The following is a 26,690-nucleotide window of genomic DNA, read 5'->3' as shown; positions in this document are numbered from 1 at the left end:
CCTTTTTTAAACATGCTGGGAAACACAAACCTAGCACAGAATCTGAGTTTACCCAAGTCTCACAAGATGATAGCTCATGTGATGCAGCAGACACCGTATTAAACATACAAACAGCACCATTAGAAGCAGGCAAAGAAGACCCTATCACATATGGCGCAATAGAGGCTCTTATTGAACAAGTTAAATCATGTATTAAAGATGAGTGTGCAGACATCAAAAAAGACATTTCAGAGCTATGTCATAGGGTAGACTCCCTGGAGGAACACGAGTATGTGATATCACAAAAATTAGCCAGTCTATCCGCCAAAACCTCCCAACACCAGCAAAACCTAACAGCCCTAGAAGACAAGTTAGACGACTTGGAGAATCGCTCAAGAAGGAGCAATTTAAGGTTTAGGGGGATCCCCGAGTCGGTCCTTAACAATGAGATACAAGACTACCTGCAGGCTTTATTCACAGAGCTGACGAAGAATAACTCTTTGGACCCCCAGGATATAATCCTGGATAGAGCACACAGATCCCTACGACCCAAACCCGCTGACGGCTCACCACCCAGGGATATTATAGTTCATTTTCAGTGCTTCAAGCATAGAGAGGAAATATATAATTATTCTAGGAAACAACAAGCAATTACTTTCCAGGGCCAAAGAATACAAGTGTTCCAAGACCTATCAGCACGGACTCTCCAGAAGCGTAGGGAACTTTCTATGCTAACCTCTCATCTCCGTGAGCTGAGGATTCCATATCGATGGGGTTTTCCAACATCTGTTATAGCAGTTAGAAATGGCAAGAAAATTGAATGCACATCTCCCTTGGACATTGAACACTTTTGTCAGTCTATGAACATTCCAGCACCTGATACACAGGACATTCCATCTCAATCTTCATCCTCAGCAAGGCAAAACATCCCCAAGCCCCAAAGGAGGCCATGGCTGGAATCAACGACGAATCAAAGCAAGAGAAGACAAATCAATCAGACCAACAAAGATATTAACCCACCTTGATCAGGGACACGTAAATATATTAGTTTTGTTTGTCATTTTATCATGTACAGCTACTGTGATAATTATAGCTGTAGACATTACAATATGTTCCTCAACCTGGGTTGTAGGCCCATAGTTCGTTAACTTACACTGAACTGTTGAAGAGACTCTTGACCTTTAAGAGATGCACATTTTTGATAAAACGTTTTATAGTTATGCACTCTAGACTTGTTTTTTTTTTTTAATTGCTTTTATGTGTCAGTTTAGCTCTTCATACATTAAAGGAATATAAGTCAATTGCCTTGAATCTAGAACAGAATATACATCGTTCATAGCCTTTAATTAATCTGTATAGGGCACAATTCAGTTGATAAGCAGATCCGCTTCAAGTTATTTTACAGCGCAGGTTTTCTATGCTTATTCTTAGCTGCTTAGATATCATGTGATTATTGATGATAAAAATACTGCCTTAATGTTACATGCTCTTTGATATCTAGACTGTTCTGTTAGTGTGCGCGGTCTGCCCCGCTCGACTATTGTCCCACACACCTATGCTGAGTTATTGGCATTGTGTTGATACCTGGTTTATACCAACCTGTATTACTTAACGGACTGGTCGAGCGGGTTAGACTTCTCCCAAAACCATTGAAAATTCATGTTATGCCTTGTTAGTTAAATTGCCCTGTTTGCTAATTCTCACTCTCATACTAAATGTTCTTTCTTCTCAACCCTTTCACACACTTTCCTCAATGCAATAGATAATACCACACTACCTGTCATCGCCTTACCATAACTTATCAATGCCACAGTAAATCATCCACTTAGAAGCACCTGCATCCTTTTTCCTTTCTCCCCAAGTACCCCATAACACACAGTCAATTTGCTGTCAATCTCGTATCCGGCTCCTCTAATAGCCTCACATATTACATTACTTTCACATCTCTATCTTCAGATAAAAAACATATTCTGACTCCTTCCTTTTTTTTTTGTTATTTATCTTTCCCCCTTTTTTTCTCACTTGATAAATCTACTCAGGAGCCCTTTCCCGTCTCTTACCCCTCCAATTTCCCTCTGCCCTAACCCTTACCATTAACCTCTCCGTATTTTACCTCTTAATCTCACTCTGACCACACACCCACTTATTGCTGTGGATATGGCTTCCCCACCGCAAGTAGGCACTATACAGATTGCAACACAAAATGTAAAAGGGTTCCTGTCAGCAGAAAAGCGGTCTATCGCTCTACACGACTTTTACAAACAAAAACTGGACATTGTAATGCTCCAAGAGACCCACTTTAGGAAAACCCACGAACCAAAACTTCCCTCTAGATATTACGATCAGCACTATTTAAACTCAGGCCCCACTAGGCATAATGGAGTTTGCACGTTATTCAGACGCAACACACCATTTGACCTGCTACAACAATTTAGTGACTCGGAAGGCAGGATCCTAATACTAGTAGGGCTCTATTATGGCAGACCCATTACCTTGGCAAATATCTATGCACCGATCAAACCTACCCATAATTTCTTTCGCAAAGTTATTAATAAACTTCTTGATATTGCCAAAGGCCCAATTGTAGTTGGAGGAGATTTCAACTTCCCATCAAACCCAGCCCTTGACACTTCGACGGGCAAGTCATATCTAAGACATACCCAGATTAAGAGTAATGTCGAGTTGTTGCAATCACTTACACTGATGGATACATGGAGAACTGTCCACCCCACCTTTAGAGATTATACCTTTTTCTCCTACCCACAACACACCTATTCTAGGTTGGATTACATACTATGTGACCAAGCATTCCTCACCAGCCTAGTGGATTCCAAAATCTCACATACACCATGGTCAGACCATAGCCTAGTCAAAACCACCTTCAGTTGGTCCGCCAAACCCAATCACAGACTAAACTGGAGAATTAACGAGCGGATACTTACAGATAATGACACTCTAGATCAAATAGCCAAATACACTGACGAATACTTTTCCTTTAACAACTCAAACGACACCACAGTTATGAATAATTGGGAATCATATAAGTGCTATATAAGAGGAATCATTATTCAACTCTCAGCGAAGCTGAATAAGCAAAGATCAACTTTATATAATTCTTTAACTACCACTCTCTCCAATATAGAACGCTCTCATAAACAAAACCCACAATCCACCCAATTACTCAACGAATTAAAAGAAGCTAGAGAAAACCTTAATAAATTCTTAATAGAAAATGCTAACTTACGAGCTATGACCTCTAGAACCAAATTTTTTGCTGACTCTAATAAAGCTGGTCGCATGTTAGCCAGATCTTTAAAAAAAACAGAGGCTTAGCTCTTATACTCACTCTATCAAGCTTCAAACGGGGGTAATTCACACCAAAAATGAAGATATAGCTAATGATTTCGCTTTATACTATTCCTCATTATATAATCTTAATACTGTTAATGACCAAGAGAAACACGCTAAAATGACAGCCTATCTAGACTCCATAGAAGCCCCCAAAATTCAAGAGGAAGATCTGAAAATATTAGATTCCCCGATAACGCCACAGGAGATAATAAACACCATCAAGTCCCTCCCCTCTGGCAAGTCACCCGGCCCAGATGGTCTCACAACAAAATTCTACCAACTACTTATAGGAAACATCTGCCCGCATTTATTAGAACTATATCAGAATATAGACCAGGGACAATCTTATTCCCAACCTCTACTAGACGCCACGATCACAGTTTTGCCCAAACCTGACAAGCCCACAGATATAGTCAGTAATTACAGACCCATATCATTGCTAAATGTAGATATCAAAATCTATGCCAAAATATTAGCTAATCGTTTAAATCCCATACTTCCAAAAATTATTCACCCGGACCAAGTCGGGTTTGAGAAGGGGCGCGAAGCCAAAGATAATACTACCAGAGTGCTCCACACACTATATACCTCACACAATAATCAAAAACCCTTAATTCTCCTTTCCACAGACGCTGAGAAGGCGTTCGACAGGGTCGACTGGCACTTCATGTGGTCGACTCTGTCGAAATTTGGACTCTCGGACAAGTTTATTAATAGAGTACAGGCCCTTTACAATAATCCACTAGCTAAAGTCAAAGTGAATAATACACTTTCACAATCCTTTCAGATTTCAAACGGCACTCGCCAGGGATGCCCCCTTTCCCCTCTGTTATTTGCCATTACTGTAGAGATTTTAGCAATTAAGATAAGGGAAAACGAGAGGATAATGGGTATTCAGTTTGGGAACATCACACAAAAATGCCTCCTATTCGCGGATGACATTATCTTCTCATTACAATCACCTTCAATTTCCATACCGACGCTCTTACAGGAACTAGAAGCATATAAACAATTTTCCAATTACTCCATAAACATGAATAAGTCGAGTATTGTGCATACACACCTTGATAAAGAGGATGCGGAATACCTCACTTGTAATACTCCTTTCCAAATTTCAAATTCCCTCAGGTATCTGGGACTGACCATCCCTAAGAACCCCCGAGATCTATATCACGAAAACTATGTAAAACTCCAAACTAATATATTTACTTTATTACATAACTGGCATAAACAAGGTCATCTATCCTGGATGGGCAGAATTAATATGATAAAAATGATGGCGATCCCCAAATATCTGTATCTGTTCCAAGCACTACCTATCTCAGTCCCGAAAACTTACCTGTATACCCAACAACGTATGCTAGAATCATTTATTTGGGCTTATAAGAAACCAAGAGTCTCCCGTAAATCCCTGTACTTAGATAAAGATGAAGGAGGGTTGAATATGCCAAACCTACTTCTATACCATCAGGCAGTGCACCTTACCCGAATAATAGCTTGGAACCACGGCTCACCATTTAAGCTATGGATCCAAATGGAAGCCACTCTGATTCAACAACAAAATATGAGAGATGTTTGTTGGATACCTAGGCCACATAGAACCCCTTTAACCACCGAAAATGAATGCATCAAAACAACATTGATGATTTGGGACAAACTTATTCAACGACCTAACAAACTTTCTACTCCAGTATCACCTATGACCCCTTTATTAGACAACACATTGTTCTTTAAACAACACCAATTTCAACATAACTCAGACAATATACAGCACAAAAATTTACCCATATACATGCTGACCGAATCTTCTCAAATAAAAGACAGGATAACCCTAAGGGATGCCCTAGGCCCCCCATTCCACAGCTGGTTCTCTTACTTACAGATAAGACATGCAATAGTGGAATGCGCATATAAAGATGATTGTCTGTGCAGGCTTTATCCCTTTGAACAATTGTGCACAAATATAGATATAGGAAGAGCGCACCTTTCCATCTCATATAGAATACTAAAAAACTCTACTCTATACGAGCTACCCACATTTACCCAGCTATGGGAGCGCGAACCAAACCCAACTCCCAAGAGAGGCCTGGAAGAGAGCCTTTCGCTTAACTCACACAGCCTCCATCTCCTTATCTATGGCAGAATCGAATTATAAAATCCTCTCACGGTGGTACTTGACCCCACATAGACTACACGAAATATTCCCAGGGGCAAACTCTAGTTGCTGGAGACGTTGTGGCGAAATTGGTACCCCATCCCACATATGGTGGTCTTGTCCAGTGCTCTCACACTTTTGGTCTACACTTGAAAGAAGCATTAACTGCACACTAAACACACAAATTACCCTCTCGGCCCCTATGATTATACTTAACCATATTCCCAACGTGGGATGCGCATTTCGTAAAAAATTACTACAGATTCAGCTTACATGTGCCAAACGCATTATCCCCAGATTATGGAAACAACAGCAACCACCCACCCTCCAACAATGGGAAGCCGAGGTGAACTATGTCTTATCTTTGGAAAAAAGATATGCATGCTATGTAGGCAAAAAAGACTTCATACTTAATGTTCTATTTCTTTGGGAGCAAAGGACAAAACAATAAATGTCCACTTGACGACGCTAAACCTAATAACAAACGACTAGACTTCACTAGAGAGGTTTCCCCCCCCCCATCCTTCCCTACCTCTCCCCCTGGATTCTTCTATACTCCTATTTCTATTTCTACACATCTTAACTCTATACAACAAACTTTTGGTAAATTGAAGGCTAATTAAAGAGTAAACAGTTGACTTTATCTCTAACCATTCCCTTTTTAATCGATTCTCCAAGTGATGACAAATAAAGGGAAATTGTAATGCAAGTTGATACCTGACAGGTCACGTTTATCCACATGCTTTTATTATTTGAGAATTTATATGTTTATATAAGTTGTTATTGAATATGTAAAAATTTCAATAAAAATTATTTAAAAAAAAAAAAAAAAAAAAATACTCTTAAGGCTAGACTACTAAACCCAGGAGCCACTGCTGGTAAGTATTTGTTTGTTCTGCGTATAAGGGGAAACAACAAGAAGGTTCAGTCTCAGAGTGCACACAGTCTTAGGTAGTAAGCTTAACAAGTGTAGACTTTACGGGCCAAAAACTGGGTCTTAAGCAGCAGCACATCAACAAGCAGGTTAATATTCTAGACGTTAACTAACCGCTGCTGTATACCCAAGATTCAGCTATTGAGGCTCTAAATTACACAGCTAGTAATTTTAAAATATTTAAGCAACACATATTGCCTATCCATGAGACATTGTTACTGTAGATTTATGTTTGTATGGACTCTAGGCATTATATAAGAAATTATAAGAAGTATAATATAGTAAAAAGTTAAGTTTCTCTTGTGCTGCCATAGACTGTTAAATAGGAAACACCTCATAGAAAATAAAGAATAGTTCCTTTGCATGAGTCAATGGGTATTGTTCACGAAGGCAGCCATAAGTGGGTAATTATATATATGACTAAGAGGACCGGGTAGACCAGTGTCTTAGGCTCCAAAGTAATGTCCTCAAGCTACCCCACTCCTACTCGCCAACTTTTAAGTACAGTCTGGACAGCTGGGAAGACGGTGTCATTCTGGGTAAGCAGATCAGTGTGGATCGCCGTTGTGTCGCCCAAGTAAGTCCCGGTATCTAGCCAGATGACCTCACCTCTATACAGGGGCTGGGCAGCGTTAGTGTAGGAGAGGATGTGTTCCAGCGGCAGCAGGTTAGGCTGATCCTGTAAGGTCTCCTCCGTCACCATCTCAGCTCTCGCACCACCCCCGTCTTCCAAAGAGCTAGCAGCAGCTCCCCGGATGGGAACTAGGGGAAGCAGGGAGGGCCCAAAAGCATCTAGCCGTTCGCAAACCTGCAGTTTCACAACAGAGCGTGGGCTTCTTCCCAAAAGTTTCCAGTACACTGGTTAGGCAAATCTGCACTCATCCCTCTCTGGGACCCAGGGAACTTCCTCTCTGAAACAGGGTGGCTGATGGCAGTAACTTGGGTAGGTTCCTCACGTAAGGTAGATTCCCCAGGAGGCTGATCTCTTTCCAAGCTCGGACGCTTACTGATCAATAAAAGCCGGTCCAATCTAGAGAGTAAGTTGCGTCCATAATCTTCAAGAAGGGCTAATATAGCCATATGAGGGTCCTCCATGACAGCCTCACCTCGTGGCTAGGCCGAACTTTGTAGCTCCGACAGCAAACTGGGGAAGCGCTCCTGGATCTTGCTCCCATTTGTAAAGCAGGGTTTCAGATAGGGGTAAATTGCACCCCCACTCTTTATGGGATCTCAGGTCAAGAGTAACCCCAGAAAAACATATAATAAGGGCAGGAGCTCCTGACATACGCGTCCAGTCTTCTCAGAGGTTAGCTCCGCCCCCCCCTTTCTTCCTTCTCTTGAATTTCATTTTCATTAAGAAATGTCATCTTATATGCCAGCCCATTTTTTTTTACACCTGTGTAGGGGTGGTGTTTAAAACTAGACTGCAATCAGGAGGGGTTACACAGGTGCAGAGAGAAAACTGTCCCAGCTCTTAAAATATCCATTGTTTGCAAATAAATGCATATGATACCCTGATTACATGTTATATTGGCAATTATTCCTGCTCAGAATAATAATACATTTACACTATATACAAATAGTGGTATAAATACAGAGATATGAAAGACAACATTGTTTTGAACAAACTAAAAGGAACTTAGGGACATGTAAATATGTTTGCAAAATATTTCTGACATAACACACACATATATATATATATATATATATATATATATATATATATATATATATATATATATATATATATATTATCATGTATAATCATTAAAAAAAAAAAATGAGATAGGCATATCATAATTTCTAGAAATACAAATACACATTAATTTATGTGAAAATATCATATATCAGTTTTTTGTAAAACAAATACATAGAAAATAACTTTATTTGAGATATTATTGTTTGTTCAGATATAAATATAGCTATTTCTTGGACATTAACAGATGAAAAATAAAAGATTAGCTTTAGAGAAATGTGCTTGTTCATGGACAGTAATGAAATGGTATAAATAAAGTTGGAAAAAACAGAATATCCGCTACATCAATGACTCTTATTTATCAACAGTCCGATGCTCATCGCTCCATACTTGAAGCGCATGTTTTTGACAGACGTTTTAATAAATAAGGCCGTCGTATGTAGATTTGCGGCAGCGATGTCTGGCGAGCGTATTGTCTCCAGCAAATGCATCGAGATTGACGCAATGCTACTGGTATAAATAAAGTTGGAAAAAACAGAATATCCGCTACATCGATGACTTATTTATCAACAGTCCGATGCTCATCGCTCCATACTTGACGTGCATGTTTTTGACAGACTTTTTAATAAATAAAGCCGTCGTATGTAGATTTGCGGCAGCGATGTCTGGCAATCGTATTGTCTCCAGCGAATGCTTTGAGATTGACGCAATGATAAATAGGCCCCTTGGTTTAAATAAGGATATTGAATTAAATCAGTGTTTGAAGGAAAGATAATGAGTCTTTGAACTTTTACATACACACACTCATACATACACACTTCTACCAACAATGACCAGTTACAAGAGTTGCTATATATTTGTCACAGAGAAGCTGCAAAAACAATAAAAGACTCTGTGTACTGAGTAGAACCACATATAGTGGTTGTATAAGTATATGCATACTGCATGTTGTTTATAAAGGCCTTACTATCCATATAATTATCTAGACACTACTAGAGTTTTTATAATTTTGAATTGTTTCTATACCAAAAAATCTGTTTCCAAAGTGAAACCATGACCTGTTTGGATACTTTACACAGGGATGCGCTATTCCTATAGCCCGACGCCCGGGACATGCAGTTCCGTGCGATGGGCATGTGTTGTTTTTTTTTTTTACATTTAGCCCTGCTGCAGGCAAGCAGACCAAAACAGTGCTAAAGCTTTTTTTTTTTTTTTTAAATGGCCAGCAGGGGGTGTGGAGGTACATACTTGTCTAATGAGTAATTTAACTTAGTGCTTGCAGTAGCGCTAATCAGGTGCCATCTCACACAGGCTTTACAGAGAGCAGCACGGGTGTAATATTACAGCTTGTAGGAGTAGTAGCGTAGGTGGAGCGCTCCAGTGTTGCCTCGAATCACTGAGAAGAAGCGCGGGCAACATGTAGGCAAGTGATTTTTGCTATTACCTAATCTTTTGCCCCACTTGGTTCACTGCAGATCCTTACTAGTGTAATCCTAGTAGGTTCGGTGTGGTCTCCCCTCCTCTCTACCAGAACTCCTGTGAAGCTTGTGCCTCCGTTGTTCTTACTGATAGATTTCCTTCTTTGCGGACAGCCCTGTCCTTCTTGTTTTTTTTATTGTTGACATTGTGATTATAAAATTGAAAAGAGTGGAGTTGCTGTACCTGGGCTACTGGGCAATACTTTCCCCCTGGGCCAAGAATTGCCAGCCCTTCCCTGCATGCACCTATAATTCTGGAGTCCCAGACACCCAGCACATTGTACTACCTGATCTGAGTACCTGTTTAAAACTCTGTGCGGCACTAAAAGTTGCATATTAGTTGAAGGGATCCCTACACTATATTCTAGTTTTGTCTTAAAAGATACAGCTGTGGCTATAGGACATTTTGTAGAATAGGTGATGGGTGGGATCTGAAGTGGCAAATAACGTTTTGGCCTGGCTAGTAGCTTAGGACTTGAAATTTTGAGACCTGTCTTATTTTCTAGAAACTTAAATATGGTGCTTGGTGTACTCCACTTTAATTACTGGCCCTTTTTAAGGCTACTGCTCCTCACAGCGCCCTGCACCGTTGGCGTTCCACTCTGACATACTAAAGCAGGAATGCTCAGAAGAGTCCGGGGTATGCGTATGTTTAGGTAGTTTATGGATTTTAGTCAATATTTTTAATATAAAAATGAGAATGCTGTCTCATTCAGTTCAATAGAAACCTTTCGGCTAGATTACGAGTTTTGCGGTATGAGTGAAAAAGCATTGTTATGGCTCTTTTTCACTACCGCTGGTATTAGGAGTCTTGCAGGTATATCTGTCCCGCACACCTTTTTGGCTGGAACACAACGTAACTACCGCAGCTTTTAAAAAGTCCTTTTTCAATGGGACTTCCACAGCGCCGGTATTTGGAGTTTGCCTGTCCGGCAAAAAAGTGAGCGGTACAGCCTATACCGTCAAGATCCATACTGTAAACTGAAAGTCAGTAGTTATGAGTTTTATGCTACAACGCCGTAACATAAAACTCATAACTAAAGTGCTAAAAAGTACACTTACACCCATAAACTACCTATTAACCCCTAAACCGAGGCCCTCCCGCATCGCAAACACTAAAATAAAATTATTAACCCCTAATCTGCTGCTCCGGACATCGCTGCCACTATAATAAACATACTAACCCCTAAACCGCTGCACTCCTGCATCGTAAACACTAGTTAAATATTATTAACCCCTAATCTACTGTCCCTAACATCGCCGCAACCTATATTACTGTTATTAACCCCTAATCTGCTGCCCCCAAAATCGCTGCCACTATACTAAAGTTATTAACCCCTAAACCTAACCCCTAAACCTAACTGTTCCAATCAGCCAATAGAATGCGAGCTCAATCCTATTGGCTGATTGCATCAGCCAATAGGAATTTTTCACCTTTAATTCCGATTGGCTGATAGAATTCTATCAGCCAATCGGAATTCAAGGGACGCCATCTTGGATGACGTCCCTTAAAGGAACCTTCATTCTTCGTTAGCCGTGGAAAGAAGAGGATGCTCCACGCCGGATGTCTTGAAGATGGAGCCGCTCCGCGCCGGATGGATGAAGATAGAAGATGCCGTGTGGATGAAGACTTCAGCCCGCTTGGATGAAGACTTCTGCTGGCTTCTCTGAGGACTTCTGCCTCTTCGTTGAGGATGGATGTCCGGTCTTCAAAAACTGTAAGTGGATCTTCGGGGGTTATTGTTAGGTTTTTTTAAGGGTTTATTGGGTGGTTTTTATTTTTAGATTAGGGTTTGGGCAGAAAAAGAGCTAAATGCCCTTTTAAGGGCAATGCCCATCCAAATGCCCTTTTCAGGGCAATGGGGAGCTTAGGTTTTTTAGATAGGATTTTATTTGGGGGGTTGGTTGTGTGGGTGGTGGGTTTTACTGTTGGGGGGTTGTTTGTATATTTTTTTACAGGTAAAGGAGCTGATTTATTTGGGGCAATGCCCCGCAAAAGGCCCTTTTAAGGGCCATTGGTAGTTTATTGTAGGGTTTTTTTTTATTTTGGGGAGCTTTATTATTTTGATAGGGCTATTAGATTAGGTGTATTTAGTTTAAATATTTGATTATTTCTTTTTTATTTTGTGTAATTTAGTGTTTGTTTTTTTGTAATTTAGTTAATTGTATTTAATTAATGTAATTTATTTAATTGTAGTGTAAGGTTAGGTGTTAGTGTAACTCAGGTTAGGTTTTATTTTACAGGTAAATTTATATTTATTTTAACTAGATAGTTAGTAGTGGAAATAACTTGCGGTAAGAGCGACCGAGCCGCTCTTACTGCAAAACTCGTAATCTAGCCGCTATTTAAATACAGTTTTGGTTATTATTTTGCGAATCAGGACAAGTAGATTGTCACGACGGACAGGTAGATTAGGCTCCCACTTTAGTCCCTTGGACAAGTAGTTTTTTAAAAAAAATGTCCACACTCCTGTTTACACATACTATTTCTTTCATGTAAGTGGCAAGAGTCCATGAACTAGTGACATATGGGATATACATTCCTACCAGGAGGGGGCAAAGTTTCTCAAACCTCAAAATGCCTATAAATACACCTCCTACATCACTCATACCTTAGTTTTACAAACTTTGCCTCCTTGTGGAGGTGGTGAAGCAAGATGTGCTTGATTTTCTTCTGTGATAGGTGCTTCTAAGCATATGTTTACTAAGGAATGGTCTAAACTTGGTGCTTCTTTTAACCCTTCTTCTAGGTTTACAAAACTATATCCTTTACCTGTGGCTAATTTAGAGTTTTGGGAAAAAGTCCCTAAGGTTGATGGGGCTATTTCTACTCTCGCCAAATGTACTACTATTCCTAGGGAAAATAGTACTTTTTTTAAGGATCCTTTAGATAAGAAGGTTGAGTCCTATCATAGAAAAGCATATTTACATACTGGCTATATTCTTAGACCTGCCATTTCTATGGCTGATGTTGCTGATGCTTCAACTTTTTGGTTGGGCAGTTTAGCTCAGCAGTTAAAAGATCCTGAATTGTCTAGCATTGTTCTTTTACTTCAACATGCTAATCATTTTATCTGTGATGCTGTATTTGATGTCATAAAGATTGATATTAAATCTATCGGCTAGATTACGAGTTTTGTTGGTAAAGCCATGCGGTACTAACGCTCAGTATATGTTCACCGCTCACCTACAAACAACGCTGGTATTACAGGTTTTTTTCAACCCTGCGTTAGCCTCTAAAAAGTGAGCGGAGAGCAAAATTTAGCTCCACGTCTAACCTCAATACCAGTGTTGCTTACGGTAGTGGTGAGCTGGCTAAACGTGCTTGTGCGCAATTTCCCCATAGGAATCAATGGGGCAGATTCGGCTGAAAAAAAAAACCTGCAAAAAAGTAGTATTCAGCTCCTAACGCAGCCCCTTTGATTCCTATGGGGAAATAATTTTTATGTCTACATCTAACACCCTAACATGAACCCCGAGTCTAAACACCCCTAATCTTACACTTATTAACCCCTAATCTTCCGCCCCCGGCATCGCCGACACCTGCATTATATTATTAACCCCTAATATGCTGCTCCGGACACCACCGCCACATACATTATACTTATGAACCCCTAATCTGCTGCCCTCAACATCGCCGACACCTACATTATATTTATTACCCCCCTAATCTGCCCCCCCCAACGTCGCCACAACTATATTAAATGTATTAACCCCTAATCTGCCGCCGCCAACGTCGCCGCCACTATAATAAAGTTATTAACCCCTAAACCTAAGTCTAACCCTAACACCCCCCTAACTTAAATATAATTTAAATACATCTAAATAAATTTACTAGTATTAACTAAATTATTCCTATTTAAAGCTAAATACTTACCTGTACAATAAACCCTAAGCTAGCTACAATATAACTAATACAGGGAGTGCAGAATTATTAGGCAAGTTGTATTTTTGAGGATTCATTTTATTATTGAACAACAACCATGTTCTCAATGAACCCAAAAAACTCATTAATATCAAAGCTGAATATTTTTGGAAGTAGTTTTTAGTTTGTTTTTAGTTTTAGCTATTTTAGGGGGATATCTGTGTGTGCAGGTGACTATTACTGTGCATAATTATTAGGCAACTTAACAAAAAACAAATATATACCCATTTCAATTTTTTATTTTTACCAGTGAAACCAATATAACATCTCAACATTCACAAATATACATTTCTGACATTCAAAAACAAAACAAAAACAAATCAGTGACCAATATAGCCACCTTTCTTTGCAAGGACACTCAAAAGCCTGCCATCCATGGATTCTGTCAGTGTTTTGATCTGTTCACCATCAACATTGCGTGCAGCAGCAACCACAGCCTCCCAGACACTGTTCAGAGAGGTGTACTGTTTTCCTTCCTTGTAAATCTCACATTTGATGATGGACCACAGGTTCTCAATGGGGTTCAGATCAGGTGAACAAGGAGGCCATGTCATTAGATTTTCTTCTTTTATACCCTTTCTTGCCAGCCACGCTGTGGAGTACTTGGACGCGTGTGATGGAGCATTGTCCTGCATGAAAATCATGTTTTTCTTGAAGGATGCAGACTTCTTCCTATACCACTGCTTGAAGAAGGTGTCTTCCAGAAACTGGCAGTAGGACTGGGAGTTGAGCTTGACTCCATCCTCAACCCGAAAAGGCCCCACAAGCTCATCTTTGATGATACCAGCCCAAACCAGTACTCCACCTCCACCTTGCTGGCGTCTGAGTCGGACTGGAGCTCTCTGCCCTTTACCAATCCAGCCACAGGCCCATCCATCTGGCCCATCAAGACTCACTCTCATTTCATCAGTCCATAAAACCTTAGAAAAATCAGTCTTGAGATATTTCTTGGCCCAGTCTTGACGTTTCAGCTTGTGTGTCTTGTATAGTGGTGGTCGTCTTTCAGCCTTTCTTACCTTGGCCATGTCTCTGAGTATTGCACACCTTGTGCTTTTGGGCACTCCAGTGATGTTGCAGCTCTGAAATATTGCCAAACTGGTGGCAAGTAGCATCTTGGCAGCTGCACGCTTGACTTTTCTCAGTTCATGGGCAGTTATTTTGCGCCTTGGTTTTTCCACACGCTTCTTGCGACCCTGTTAACTATTTTGAATGAAACGCTTGATTGTTTGATGATCACGCTTCAGAAGCTTTGCAATTTTAAGAGTGCTGCATCCCTCTGCAAGATATCTCACTATTTTTGACTTTTCTGAGCCTGTCAAGTCCTTCTTTTGACCCATTTTGCCAAAGGAAAAGAAGTTGCCTAATAATTATGCACACCTGATATAGGGTGTTGATGTCATTAGACCACACCCCTTCTCATTACAGAGATGCACATCACCTAATATGCTTAATTGGTAGTAGGCTTTCGAGCCTATACAGCTTGGAGTAAGACAACATGCAAAAAGAGGATGATGTGGTCAAAATACTCATTTGCCTAATAATTGTGCACTCCCTGTAGTTACATTGTATATAGCTTAGGGTTTATTTTTATTTTACAGGCAAGTTTGTATTTATTTTAACTGCATCAGCCAATAGGATTTTTCCTACCTTAATTCCGGTTCTCCAGACCCTTAACGAAACTGCCTTCGGCCCAGGAATTATCATCTCTTTTTCTCTTGCATGTGGTACGACTTCATGGCATTCCTGTGAATATTGTTTCTGACAGAGGTTCACAATTCATCTCTAGCTTTTGGAGAGCCTTTTGCAAGTTGATTTAAACCACTGTTTCCTTGTCTTCTGGCTACCATCCTCAGATCAATGGACTAACTGAGAGAGTAAACCAGGATCTCGAGGCCTACCTTAGAGCCTTTGTCAATTCTCTCCATGCCAATTGGTCTGACTTGCTGCCCCTAGCTGAGCTGGCAAGAAACACTCATTGGCACTCTTCTCTACAATGTTCTCCATTTCAAGCTGCTGCAGGATATTAAACTAGTGTCTTCCCGCTTTCTGCTCAGTCCACTGGGGTTCCTGCTGCAGACCGACACATTACTGAACTCACCACTCATTGGCGACATTCAGCTGTCTCTAGATACAAGAAGTTTGCTGATCATCATAGAGCCTCTGTACGTGGCATCTCGGTAGGTGAACGTGTTTGGGTCTCTACTCAACATATTCGTCTACGTCAACCCTGTGACAAACTAGGGCCTAGGTTTATCAGTCCTTACAAAGTCCTGAAAAGACTGTCTCCTGTTGCCTACAAAGTGGCCTTGCCCTAAACCCTATGCATACAACCAGTCTTCCACATCTCTCTACTCAAGCCTTACATCAGGAATAGATATACCCGATTCAGAGCTCCTCCTCCTCCTCTCCTGGTTCATGGCGACTCTGAATATGAGGTTGCTAAGATCCTGGACTCCAGATACAGGCGCAGACAACTGCAGTATCTTGTACATTGGAATGGTTATTCTGTCATTGGATGGGTTATTCTGGGGCTGATTGTTCTGGGTTCCTGCCCGTGACGTACATGCTCCATCTTTGGTCTCCAGATTCCATGTTGCTCATCCTTTGAAGCCGACTCTGGTTCCCGGAGGTAACCCTTGAGAGGGGGGCTATGTCACGACGCGCCGCTCTAGCTGTTGCTAGGGGCGCGGCGTCTCCTTCCCTGTTTATTGTCAGGGGCTGTGTCGGGTCCGGATGCGTGCGGTGCTGACGTCATCGCCGCACGCTCCTCTCTCTGATACCGGTCCGGATTCCTGTGGCGTGAATCCTGCGCCTATGTAAGTTGCTGAGAACGATCTATCACTGTCCAAGTATAGGTGTTACTTTGTGTGATCCTGGGTGTGATAGATTATTCTCTGGATTGCCTTATTGTTGTTGAACTCTGCTTGTCTGACCACTGTGCCTGTTAACCCCTAAATTGCTGGATTGATATACTGCTGTTGAACTCTGCTTGTCTGACCACTCTTGCTGTTAACCCCTAAATTGCTGGATTGATATACTGCTTCTGACCTCTGCTTGTCTGACCACTCTGCTTGATTAACCCCTATTGTTCTGGATTGCCTCTCTGTTACCAAACCCTGCCTGCCTGACCATTCTAGTGGTTTATCCTTTGGACTACTTTGCTATTGCCAAGTCCTGCCTGCCCGACCCTTCTTGTGGTTTGCCCCTGAACTGCCTTTCTCTGATTCCCTGCCTGTTGCCGCCGAAGACTATCCTGCCTGTGGTGAGTGCCACTTACCTTATCTTGCGAACTTTCTCTGCTCTGGGATATTCCCTACATTCTGGCTCGATGCCGGGATAAGAAGACTACTGGCCAAGTTCGGTCTGATAGTGGAATATCCCACGAGCATTAGATTGTGCTTGAAGGTTTGGCCATTAAAATAGTTCAACTGGTGGGGAACAGATTGAAATTATTTCAACACATTAGGACAGTTTCTCTTCAAAATCAGTTTTTAGAATATTGTTTCTCAGGGGTATCGAATAGGTTTCAGAATAAGACCTCCCATGGGAAGATTCTTTATTTCTCATGTTCCAACAAACCCTGTGAAGGCTCAGGCATTTTGGAAATGTGTTTCAGACCTAGAGCTTTCAGGGGTGATTGTTCCAGTTCCTCTGCAGGAACGGGGTTTGGGTTTTTATTCAAATCTATTCATTGTCCCAAAGAAAGTAGATTTGTTCAAACCAATTCTGGATCTGAAATTTTTAAATCGTTTTGTAAGAGTCCCAATTTTCAAGATGGTGACTATAAGGACTATTTTGCCTTTTGTTCAGCAAGGTCATTTCATGTCCACAATCAACTTACAGGACGCTTATCTTCACATTCCGATTTATCCAGACCAATATCGGTTTCTGAGATTCTCTTTTCTAGACAATCATTTCCAATTTGTCGCTCTTCCATTTGGCCTAGCAACAGCTCAGAGAATCTTTTCAAAGGTTCTCAGTACCCTTCTATCTGTAATCAGAGAGCAGGGTATTGCAGTGTTTCCTTATTTGGACGATATCTTGGTACTAGCTCAATCATTTCATTTAGCAGAATCTCACATGAAACAACTAGTGTGGTTTCTTCCGAAACATGGTTGGAGGATCAATTTACAATAGAGTTTCTTGATTCCTCAGACAAGGGTCACCTTTTTAGGTTTCCAGATAGATTCAGTGTTCATGAATCTTTCTCTGACAGACAAGAGACATATAAGGTTAGTTTTAGCTTGTCTAAACCTTCAGTCTCTATCATTCCCTTCAGTGGCTATGTGCATGGAAGTTTTAGGTCTCATGACTGCAGCATCGGACGCGATCCCCTTCGCTCATTTTCATATGAGACCTCTACAGCTTTGCATGTTGTACCAATGGTGCAGGGATTATACTCAGATATCACAACTGATTTACTTAAATCCCAACACTCAACTCTCTCTGACTTGGTTGTTAGACCATCACCTTATTGTTCAAGGAGCCTCATTTGTTCGTCCTACCTTGACTGTGATCACAACAGATGCAAGTCTTACAGGTTGGGAAACTGTCTGGAGGTCTCTGACAGCACAAGGGGTTTGGAACCCTCAAGAGGCGAGGTTACCAATCAATATTTTAGAACTCCGTGCTATTTTCAGAGCTCTTCAGGCGTGGCCTCTATTAAAGAGAGAACTTTACATTTGTTTTCAAACAGACAATATCACAACAGTGGCATATGTTAATCATCAAGAAGGGACTCACAGTCCTTCAGCAATGAAATAAGTATCTTGAATACTTTCTTGGGCGGAATCCAGCTCTTGTCAAATATCTGCGATTCATATCCCAGGTGTAGACAATTGGGAAGCGGATTATCTCAGCCGTCAGACTTTAGATCCAGGGGAGTGGTCTCTCCGTCCAGATGTGTTTTTTCTTCTTGTACAGATGTGGGGTCTTCAAGAAATAGATCTGATGGCCTCACGTCTAAACAAGAAGCTTCCAAGATACCTTTCCAGGTCCAGGGATCCTCAGGCGGAGTTGGTGGATGCCTTAGCAGTTCCTTGGTTTTACCAGCCTGCTTATATTTTTCCGCCTCTGGTTCTTCTTCCTAGGGTGATCTCTAAGATCATAATGGAACAATCTCATGTGTTTGTGATCTGTGGGGTGACAGTAGAGCGCTGGTACAAGGAGATACCACACACTTACAAAATGAGAAGATCCTTCGTTCTTCTCAGTATTGTTTAAGTGAAAAAGGGGGAGTGGGGTAAGTGCGCTAAAAAAAGCTGAAGGTATCAAAAAAAAGTTTAATTGCTAACAGTGTAAATATTTGGAGAAATGTTTATGTTTAACTATATTTAAACAATGTGAAAAATAAATTGTGATTTGCAAAAAATAAAAATAAATTAAATAGTACAAAGGTTGTTCTTTGTATTAAAATTGGGAGTGGATTTCAAATCTCTAAGTGATATCATAAAAAAGTAACTAAGGTAATGTGCGAAAATGTATCATTAGTAATGTTTTAAATTTGTTACAAGTGAGAAATTCCTTATATAAGGTAATTATATACTAAAAAGTAAGAATAGATTATCGATAGTAGTATATTAAGATTATGTTATTCTATGGGTCCAGAACTGAAAAATAGCAGGTTCCCAGGGACCTCTCAAATAGTCCCAAAATAGTAAATGCACACAGATGTAAAGAATCTAACAAATTTATTATTAAAAAAAAGTTTTCCAATATAGCAGTTATAAAGGGGACGTCTCCCCAAATAAATTTTAGGCTGTGCATTTGGGGAGACGTCCCCTTTATAACTGCTATATTGGAAAACTTTTTTTAATAATAAATTTGTTAGATTCTTTACATCTGTGTGCATTTACTATTTTGGGACTATTTGAGAGGTCCCTGGGAACCTGCTATTTTTCAGTTCTGGACCCATAGAATAACATAATCTTAATATACTACTATCGATAATCTATTCTTACTTTTTAGTATATAATTACCTTATATAAGGAATTTCTCACTTGTAACAAATTTAAAACATTACTAATGATACATTTTCGCACATTACCTTAGTTACTTTTTTATGATATCACTTAGAGATTTGAAATCCACTCCCAATTTTAATACAAAGAACAACCTTTGTACTATTTAATTTATTTTTATTTTTTGCAAATCACAATTTATTTTTCACATTGTTTAAATATAGTTAAACATAAACATTTCTCCAAATATTTACACTGTTAGCAATTAAACTTTTTTTTGATACCTTCAGCTTTTTTTAGCGCACTTACCCCACTCCCCCTTTTTCACTTAATCTCATGTGTTTCTAATAGCACCAGCATGGCCTCACAGGTTTTGGTATGCGGATCTTGTCCGGATGTCCAGTTGCCAGCCTTGACCACTTCCTTTAAGGCCAGACCTTTTGTCTCAAGGGCCGTTTTTCCATCAGGATCTCAAATCTCTAAATTTTAATGGCATGGAAATTTAATGCTTAGTGCTTAGTCATAGAGGTCTCTCTGACTCAGTGATTAGCACTATGATACAGGCTCATATGTCTGTTTTAAGGAAAATGTATCATCGGGCTTGGAAAACCTATATTTCATGGTGCTCCACTCTTTCTCCATTCTTTCAGAATTCCAAGGATTTTACAGTTTCTTCAGGATGGTTTGGATAAGGGTTTGTCTGCAAATACTTTTAGAGTGGACAAATTTCTGCTCTTTCTGTCCTATTTCATAGAAAGATTGCTAAACTTCCTGATATTCACTGTTTTGTTCAGGCTTTGATTCATATCAAACCTGTTATTAAATCTATTTTTCTTCCTTGAATTTGGTTTTGAAGATTGTGCAGATTCCTCCTTTTGAGCCTATGCATTCTTTGGATATTAAACTACTTTCTTGGAAAGTGTTGTTTCTTTTGGCTATCTCTTCTGCTAGAAGAGTTTCCGAATTGTCTGCTCTCTCTTGTGAGTCTCCTTTATCTAATTTTTCATCAAGATAAAGCTGTTTTGCGGACTTCATTTAAATGTTTGCCTAAAGTTGTGAATTCTAACAACATCAATAGGGAAATTGTTGTTCCTTCCTTGTGTCCTAATCCTAAGAATACTCTTGAAAGGTCTTTACATTCTTTGGATGTGGTAAGAGCTTTAAAATATTATGTTGAGACTACTAAAGATTTCAGAAAGACTTCAAGTCTATTTGTTATTTTTCTGGTTCCAGGAAAGGTCAGAAAGCCTCTGCCATTTCTTTGGCATCTTGGTTGAAAATTTTGATTCACAAAGCTTATTTGGAGGCGGGGCAGTGTCCGTCTGAGAGAATTACAGCTCAATTAATTTCTCAGCGGATTTAGCTGTTGTTATTTTATCCTTCCTTCTCTAGTGACTAGTGGTTTTCCACATCTTGGGTATTATATCCCATACGTCACTAGCTAATGGACTATTGCCACTTACATGAAAGAAAACATAATTTATGTAAGAACTTATCTGATAAATTAATTTCTTTCATAGTGGCAAGAGTCCATGAGACCCCCACCCTATTTTTTGTAGTTATGATTTTTTGAAAAAATCGCTTTATTTTTTCCAGTTCCTCTTTTTTTTTTTTTTTTTTTTTTTTTTTTTTTTTTCAAAAGAGCTTTATTCAAGTATAATAAACATACAAAATAAAAAGCGGTCTCATAAGATAAAGATTATAAATGTACAAAGCAAAATAACCTGAACAGCGTGTCACATTCGATGAAATAACAATTTGAATCCGTGCAGTAAAGGTAAGTTTATATATAGCCAATGGTATCTCACTGAATCCCTGGCTGTAACAGCAAGTCCACAGCCATATTTTGTTTTCGTTCTCTGTTAAATACCCCTTCGGGTTGCACATAATGTCACTCCTGAGAATGGCGTAGAGTGTAAGTCCATAAAATTTTCTATGCAGTCTAGGTTCAGTGAAATTGAGTTCCTATTGCATTATACCTTAAAAAATTTGGAAGAACTTCGTGACTACAAAAGAATTTACAAATTTTAACATATTTTCCACCGTGAGGGCCACTATGCATTTACTGTTCTGGGCATCAACGACATAACTTCTAATACATATATATTACATATTATGCTCTATCTGTCACACTTTCAATAAAGATCAATTGCCTACCACCTCTGGACCATGTATATACTGCTCCCATAGAAATAACATATCATGGTACATAGTCAAATTTCCTGTTTTAAGATAATGTAACCTTTCTAATATTAAGGTGTGCTTCACTAAATCACACCAATCGCTAAGTGTAGGTGCGTGTGCTTTCTTCCAGGCTCTGGCTATGAGCCTTTTTGCTGTATTTATTAGTATTTGATACAGGTTTCTCCTAATCCTACAAGGGATCTCCATGTTGGCATTAAACAAGACACCCTCCGGTGACAATGTCCGATCAATACCAATCGTTTTGCAAATCTGGTTATGTATTTGTATCCAAAATGTGTGTATTACTCTGCATTCCCACCATATGTGATACATGGTACCTTCCTGCCCACAACCCCTCCAGCATTTGCCGCTAGCATTTTTAAACATGTGTTTTAGCTTGCCTGGTGTTAGGTACCACCTGGTGAGAATTTTGGTATTAGTTTCAAGCGCTGTTGATGAGTGTGCTGATTTGGCTGTTGCCTGAAACCATGTATCCCACTGTTTACCAGAAAACTGTCTACCCATCTCAGCCTCCCATTTAGATATGTAGTTCGGTTTGGTCGGAAGACTTGACTTAAGGACCATCCTATACATTGTGGAGATCACCCCCTTAGGGTGGTGGTGTGATATGCATAAATTTTCAAAAACCGTGAGCGGTCTGAGCAAATCTTGCTTGCTTTGGTGCATAGCTAGGAAATGGCGTATCTGATGGTATCTCAACCAGGATTGGAGAAAAGTGTAGCCTTGTGTTAGTAGGGTTTCTCTCTGTGCTATTCTTCCTTTTTCTGATAACAGATATACAGGGATATGATCCACTAGTTTAGACGTTTGATCTACTTTTAATTTCCTCCCTGACCAGTCTTGTAGGAATTCCTCATTTGGGTCAAGAATTGTTAGAGGGGAATAAGTGGATGTTATGTGTTTGTGTTTGTTGCGTAACTTTAACCAGTCGGACCAGGTTTCTTTGATAATTGGGTAAGCTTCTATTTTTTCTATAGGTGGTTTTTGAGGAGCCCAGCACATCCCACCTATGTGCGGGGCTCCGAACAGTTGGGATTCTAGATGGACACTTCTCTTATAAGAGTTGTCCCCTTGTCTGCACCATTCTACTACTTTATTTGCGGCAATTGCCAATTTATAAAAGTGCAGATTAGGAACCCCCAGTCCCCCATCTTCCCTGTGTCTATAAAGCGTGGTCTTAGCCAGGCGTGGGGGCTTCCTATCCCAAATATATGTGTCTATAATCGCTTGTAGCTTATTGATGTCTGCTGACACTCCCGATATGGGCAATGCTTGCATGACATATAGTGCTTTTGGTAATAATGTCATTTTGGCAGCGGCAATTCTTCCCAGCCAAGAAATATGTTTTTTCGGTAGCCAAGAGGATACCAAATGTTCAAATTCCCCTAGCAATCGGCCGTAATTTAGTTTCCGTAGGGAGATAGGGTCCTGTGTCAATAATATCCCCAAATATTTTAATGCTTGTCTCTGAATTTTATAGGGGAACATATGTTTAATTTCTAATATTTCTGAGTCTGCGAGGTTTATCGGGTATAGTTCCGATTTGTTAATATTTATCAAGAAATTTGATACTGCCCCAAATGTCTCCAGTTCACTTTGGATGTGTGGGAGAGAGAGCAATGGTTCAGCTATTGTCAGGAGAATATCGTCAGCGAACATTGCTAACTTATAACATTGGTCTTGTATAGTAATACCCTTTATTCCCGAGTGTGCACGCAATTTTGTGGCCAATGGTTCTAATGATAATATAAAAAGAATGGGGGAGAGCGGGCAACCTTGCCTCGTCCCATTCCTGATTTCGAGGTGTTCAGACAGAGTCCCATTTACTCGTATCTGGGCCGATGGGGTAGAATATAGAGCAAAAATTTTTGAAATAATTGTTTTGGGGAAGCCGAATTTTTGAAGGGTTGTTAATAAAAAGGTCCAGTCTAATCTATCGAATGCTTTTTCAGCATCGGTTGATAGATAAATTGCAGGAATTTTGAATTGTTTAATATAGTCCAATAGGTTTAATACTTTTCCAATATTATCTTTAGCCTCCCTTTCTGGAACAAAGCCAACCTGGTCGTGATGTATTAGTTTTGGGAGGACTTTATTTATCCTATTTGCTATTATTTTGGAATATAATTTGATATCTACATTTAACAAGGAGATTGGCCTGAAATTAGCTGGGATCTCTGGTTTTTTACCGGGTTTAGGGAGTACTGAGATATGGGCCTGTAGCATTGTGTCAGGGAAAACTACAGTATCAGATATTTGATTGAAAAGGGTAAGTAAGTGTGGGGTGAGTTGGGTCTTGAAGACCTTATAATACCTATTACTGAGACCATCTGGTCCTGGGGCTTTGTCCGGTTTTAATTCTTTGATAGCTTCTATTATCTCCCTACTGGAGATCTGTGCTTCCATTACCCTACTTTCATCTTCTGTGAGTTTAGGGAGATTTATACCTTCTAAATACCTTTCACACTCTGACTGATGGTTATTTGGCGATCTGTTGGGGAACAAATTATATAGTCTGTGGTAGAACTTCTTGAAGGAGTCCCCAATGGATTTTGTGTCCTCAATATTAGTATTATGTGGTGATTTGAGTGAGTGAATGTAGGAGTTTGTGCGTTGCTGCTTTAATGTTCTAGCTAATAGCTTCCCCGATCTATTTCCCTCACCATAGTATTTTTGTTGTACGTGTAATTGGCTTCTCTGCGTTTCGAGTTGTAAGTGTTTATTTAGGTTATCCCTTTTGTGTTGTAGAATCCTAGCTAGTTCCTGATCCCTGGGGTGTAGTTTCAGTGACATATCAGCCTCAGATACTTCTTGTGCCAATTTAACATATTCTGCAAGGGTTTGTTTGCGTTTATATGCTTGTAATTTGATAAATTCGCCCCTAATATAAGCTTTATGTGCTTCCCATACTGTCGCGGGACTGACATCAGGTGTGTTGTTAATAAGAAAATAGCTGTCTAAAAACTCCGCGAATGATTCTACCACTTTTGAGTCAGCTAGCAGCACATTGTCAAGACGCCATGTAAAGGGCTTGATGGGGGCAGAAGGCCATGCCATCACACATTCTACTAAAGAGTGGTCTGACCATGTCGTGTGTTTGATATGTACATGTTTGACTAATGAGAGTGCGAGATGGTCTACTAGAATGTAGTCCAGTCTTGAGTAACTTTTTTGTGGGTTTGAAAAAAAGGTGTAGTCTCTAGTGTGCGGGTGAGTGTAACGCCATGTATCATGTAGTGTCAAAGCTCTAATGTCTTTCCAAATAGAGTGAAGCATTTTTTGGTTCTGCCGAACATTGGGGTTAGAGCTGTCTAGGTCAGGGTCGAGAGGGGTGTTAAGATCTCCAGCTGCAATTAGGGGGCCCTTGGCAAGGGCTGTAATCCTATCTGAGATTTGTGAAACAAAACGGTCCTGTCTCACATTAGGGGCGTATAGATTGACAATTGTCACAGGTCTACCAAACATCAGACCCATAATTCCCAAGAATCTCCCTTCCTTATCCTTATCTATTTTTTGGGGTTTAAATGGAATTGATTTGTGCACCAAAATGCTGACCCCATTAATTTTTTTGGTGGAGTTCGTGCTGTGAAAATGTTGCGGATATTGAGTTGAAAAAAACCTGGGTATCTTACCCGTTTTAAAATGTGTTTCCTGCAGTAAGAGGATTTTCCCTCCTTTCCTATACAGGTCTCTGATAGCCATATTCCGCTTACTAGGGCAATTGAAACCTTTTACATTTTGGGTAATTATATGTATACTGGGTGTATTAGTTTCTGTCATCCAGAGATTTGAAGCTAAGTGTAGATAGTCCTAAGCTATGTGGCAATATTGAAAATAATTGACAGTGATATTTAGCCCAGATTACATATCTAAGATTAAGATGGCCCTCACGGCAGCAACTAAAAAAATAATAAACAAAACAAAATTCAAACAAGATAAATATTGCACAACTGGTGCGAATGAAAAGAGCTATAACTCGTATTCTTTTAAGGGGAGAATACAAAACCCCTATTTGGGCATGAGATAGATATTACCTCAGGCTTGCACCGTGGTACACCCTGGGTGTTGCTTAGTGAGTGCGCCTATGAACATTTGGACATAAGATATATAACGTCTCACCTTGCAGATTAAACAATATAGGTCTTCAATCATTACATTTAAATAAACATGTGATTCCTACCATCACAGCATTCAAATATTTACTTTACAATGTGATTTCTACTTAGGTCAAAGGCAGTGATCATATCTTATCAACACAGTATGTCTCACCTATCTTCATCGTCAAAGGCTCTTGGCTATCAATCAATGCGATCATATCCCAACAGAACTTCGTCCATGAGATCATCCCGCCCCGGCCCACTCCACCTTCAAACCACAGAGTGGGCCAGTGCAGGCGACCCCCAGATCACAAACACTGCTGTATCAACTGCAACCTTTAACCCCTAGGTTCAATTAAATTCAAACCCACACCAGAAAGAAAGAGAGAAAAGTTCACTTTCCTGAAGTTGTTGCAGAGTCCACTTTTTGAATGTCTTTATTGACCAATTTTGCTGGTATTTTCTTCCACTCCGATCTCTGTGGTAGAGGTGGGGCCATATGGGGTCTCTCCCCTCTTCTTTCACTGATTTCATCCTGCTGAGGCATAGTGGTGATTTCCAGGTCCTTACAGACCTTCTGTATATCCTCTATTGTATTGCAGATTAATCTTCTTCCCTTCCATGGAATTTGCAGATTGAAAGGGTGGCCCCATCTGTACGGGATATTACGCTGTCTCAGTGTGGTGGTGAAGAATCTGAATTCACGTCTCTTCTGTAATGTTCTTGGAGACAAATCTTCAAATAACTGAATGGGGTCAGCCCTGTATTTAAGAGGATATTTCTGTCGAGCTTTTTTCATTATCTCCTCTTTGATTTGATAACTAGTGATCTTGACAATTACGTCTCTTGGGGGCTGATCACCCAGAGGTTTTGCTCGTAGAGCCCGGTGAAATCTATCCAGTGCTATTGT

This window comes from Bombina bombina, chromosome 6 (genome assembly GCF_027579735.1).
Source record: "Bombina bombina isolate aBomBom1 chromosome 6, aBomBom1.pri, whole genome shotgun sequence".
In the NCBI taxonomy this organism is placed as follows: Eukaryota; Metazoa; Chordata; class Amphibia; order Anura; family Bombinatoridae; genus Bombina; species Bombina bombina.
This window is presented reverse-complemented; position numbering follows the sequence as displayed.